This window comes from Scyliorhinus canicula, chromosome 19 (assembly GCF_902713615.1).
Source record: "Scyliorhinus canicula chromosome 19, sScyCan1.1, whole genome shotgun sequence".
NCBI classification, from domain to species: domain Eukaryota; kingdom Metazoa; phylum Chordata; class Chondrichthyes; order Carcharhiniformes; family Scyliorhinidae; genus Scyliorhinus; species Scyliorhinus canicula.
Window position 1 is genome coordinate 15,378,794 of NC_052164.1, and position 3,281 is coordinate 15,382,074.

A 3,281-nucleotide genomic window follows, 5' to 3' on the forward strand; every position below is an offset into this window, starting at 1 on the left:
GTGTAATCTTTCGCCAAACGGGCCCTATCTCTTACCAGGTGCAAGCCCAGGGTCGTCTCCAGCGCAAACATGTAGATCGTGTTCGGTCCAGAAGACTATCACTTCCAAAGATTCCCCGCCCCAGGAGCTCATTTCTACAGCCACAGAGACCAGACACAATGGAAAGTATTCCTCACAATCTTCCTCTGGTGCCTCACTCAAAGCCTGCGCAGGTCGTGACAGAACCGTGTGGAGATAAAGACGCCGAGATGACGGAGGCAGCAGACTCTGACTCCGAGATGGAGACACAAGACACCTCAGAGGGGGAATCCTCGGGCCCACGGGTCGTGGATGGACAACCGTTGCGCCGTTCATCACGGAAACGCCGGTCTCCATCTCGTTACACCCCGCCCGATCCAGCGCCTCATGCAAATGGGGTCCGGCCTGCAGCAAAACGAGTCCGACACCCTCCTTCGCCAGGAGGATTCCTTGGACTTCGGGGGGGGGGGGGATGTTATAACCTGCCTGCTTACCATTGGCTGGAGACTAATGGCAATCCCACAATCCTGTGGGAGTATGAGCTTCCCCAATGAGGGGGGCGGAGAAATCATTAGCAGACTTCCTGCATAAATAAATCTGGCCAGTTTGGAACCAGCAGAGAGGAGTTAGCAGCAAGGGAAGTTGCTGCTGCTGTTGTGTATATATATGTTATTGTAAATAAATGTTATTTCTTTGTATCCTGAAGACTCGTGCTGGATTCTTCGTGGTCCTCACAAAACATGTGCTGGGAGGCAGTCACAGCCTGGAAGTTACAAACCTTTGCTAGAGCTTTTAGGTCACGCAGGTAGTCTTCTAGCGACTCTGCGGGGCGCTGGCGGCGTGTAGTAAAAATATGCCGCGCATAAACTTCATTTACGGGCCGCACGTACAGGCGGTCGAGTATTGTGTGGGTTTCAGTGAACGAGTCGGTACTATCGAGTTGAGTAAACATACCCATGTGTGTAGAAGACTGAGTTTCTGCTCTTCAGTAACAGCGGAGGTAGTCGACGCAGCCAGGTAGGCCTTGAAGCACCGAAGCCAATGTAGAAATATTTCCTTCCCTTCTGCGGCCTGTGGATCGAGTTCCAGTCGATCAGGTTTGAGGGCTGATTCCATGGTGGTTTTTTTAAGTCGATTAAATTGATGCGACCATCAATTCACTCAAGACACGAGTAGAAGTAAACTGTGGCTTTAATCGACTTACAACTGAGCCTGCCTGCGACCAGATGAACTGAGGGCAGGTTGGCAAGACCACAGCTCTTTATACTTCCGGTAGTGGGAGGGGCCATGGGCAGAGCCAAGGGTGGAGCCCTGTACAAGCTCCTCATCTCCCCCTGTGGGCAGAGCCGCGCAACGGCTCACAGGTGGAGCCCACAGAGACACAGTGATGCACAGTGTGAATTGTGCATATTATACATTCACCACACAGACTCAAAAACAGCTTTTTCCCCAGTGTTACCAAACTCCTAAACAACGCTCTTATGGACTGACCTGATTAATACTACATCCCTGTATGTGTCACCCAATGCGGGTGTTATAGTTACATTGTACACCTTGTGTTGCCGTATTATGTATTTTATTTTATTTTCATTTACTTTTAAAAATAAATTTAGCGTACCCAATTCATTTTTTTCCACTTAAGGGGAAATTTAGTAGGGCCAATCCACCTGCCCTGCAGTGTGAGTACCGCCCTCCCGCCGCTGAGGGGCAGTGTGAGAGGCGCCCTCGCGCCGCTGAGGGGCAGTGTGAGTACCGCCCTCCCGCCGCTGGGGGGCAGTGAGAGTTCCGACCTCCCGCCGCTGAGGGGCAGTGTGAATACCGCCCTCCCGCCGCTGGGGGGCAGTGTGAGTACCGCCCTCCCGCCGCTGAGGGGCAGTGTGAGTACCGCCCTCCCGCCGCTGAGGGGCAGTGTGAGTATCGCCCTCCCGCCGCTGAGGGGCAGTGAGAGCTCCGACATCCCGCCGCTGAGGGGCAGTGTGAGCTCCGATCTCCCGCCGCTGAGGGGCAGTGTGAGTACCGCCCTCCCGCCGCTGAGGGACAGTGAGAGCTCCGACCTCCAGCCGCTGAGGGGCAGTGAGAGCTCCGACCTCCCGCCGCTGAGGGGCAGTGTGAGCTCCGACCCCCCGCTGCTGAGGGGCAGTGAGAGCTCTGACCTCCCGCCGCTGAGGGGCAGTGTGAGCCGGGTTCTTGGGACGGTGTCATCGTGCTGACGTCACAGAGGGAGTGGGGGCGGGGCATCGCCGCGCTGAGGGAGAGAGAGTGAAGTTGGAGAGAGAACAAGTGGTAGAGGTGGGGAGCAGAGAGAGAGAGAGACTGACAGCAGCTGATCCCCGGCCCGACCGTGTCCCTACGTTTGAAGCCCATCTCCAGGTGAGAGACGGAGGGAGGTCAACGCTGCGTTTTTCCATTAAAGTAACAGGCCCGGGAGGGGGAATGGGGGTGACGATGACCGGGGGAATGTTGGGGGGGGAGGGAGAGAGGGGACCGGGGGGGGGGGGAACGGAGGGAAAGAAGGGTCCAGGGGGGTGTTGTGGGGATGGGGGGTCCAGGGGGGTGTTGTGGGGATGGGGGGGTCCAGGGGGGTGTTGTGGGGTCCAGGGGGGTCCGGGGGGTGTTGTAGGGATGGGGGGTCCAGGGGGGTGTTGTGGGGTCCAGGGGGGTCCGGGGGTGTTGTGGGGATGGGCGGGTCCAGGGGGGTGTTGTGGGGATGGGGGGGTCCAGGGGGGTGTTGTGGGGTCCAGGGGGGTCCGGGGGGTGTTGTAGGGATGGGGGTCCAGGGGGGTGTTGTGGGGTCCAGGGGGGTGTTGTGGGGATGGGGGGTCTAGGGGGGTGTTGTGGGGATGGGGGGTCTAGGGGGTGTGTTGTGGGGATGGGGTGGTCCCAGGGGGGGTGTTGTGGGGATGGGGGGGGTCCAGGGGGGTGTTGTGGGGATGGGGTCCAAGGGGTTGTTGTGGGGGATGGGGTCCAAGGGGGTTTGTGGGGGATGGGGGGTCCAGGGGGGGTGTTGTGGGATGGGGGGGTCCAAGGGGGGTGTTGTGGGGATGGGGGGTCCAGGGGGGTGTTGTGAGGTCCAGGGGGGGTGTTGTGGGGATGGGGGGGTCCAGGGGGTGTTGTGGGATGGGGGGTCCAGGGGGGTGTTTGTGGGATGGGGGGGTCCAGGGGGTGTTGGTGGGATGGGGGGGTGTTGTGGGGATGGGGGGGTCCAGGGTGGTGTTGTGGGGTCCAGTGGGGTCCGGGGGGTTTTGTAGGGATTGGGTGGTCCA

General features: G+C 59.1%; 1 protein-coding gene across 1 annotated transcript in view; it reads left to right on the top strand.

Moving 5' to 3' along the window:
- The first annotated feature begins 2,237 nt into the window (after positions 1-2,237).
- Positions 2,238-3,281, top strand: part of LOC119953963 (ORM1-like protein 3) — a 46,766-nt gene continuing 45,722 nt past the window's right edge. The window contains exon 1 of the mRNA XM_038778687.1: positions 2,238-2,388. The gene's annotated coding sequence lies outside the window, so the exon portion shown is untranslated. The remainder of the gene's footprint in view (positions 2,389-3,281) is intronic.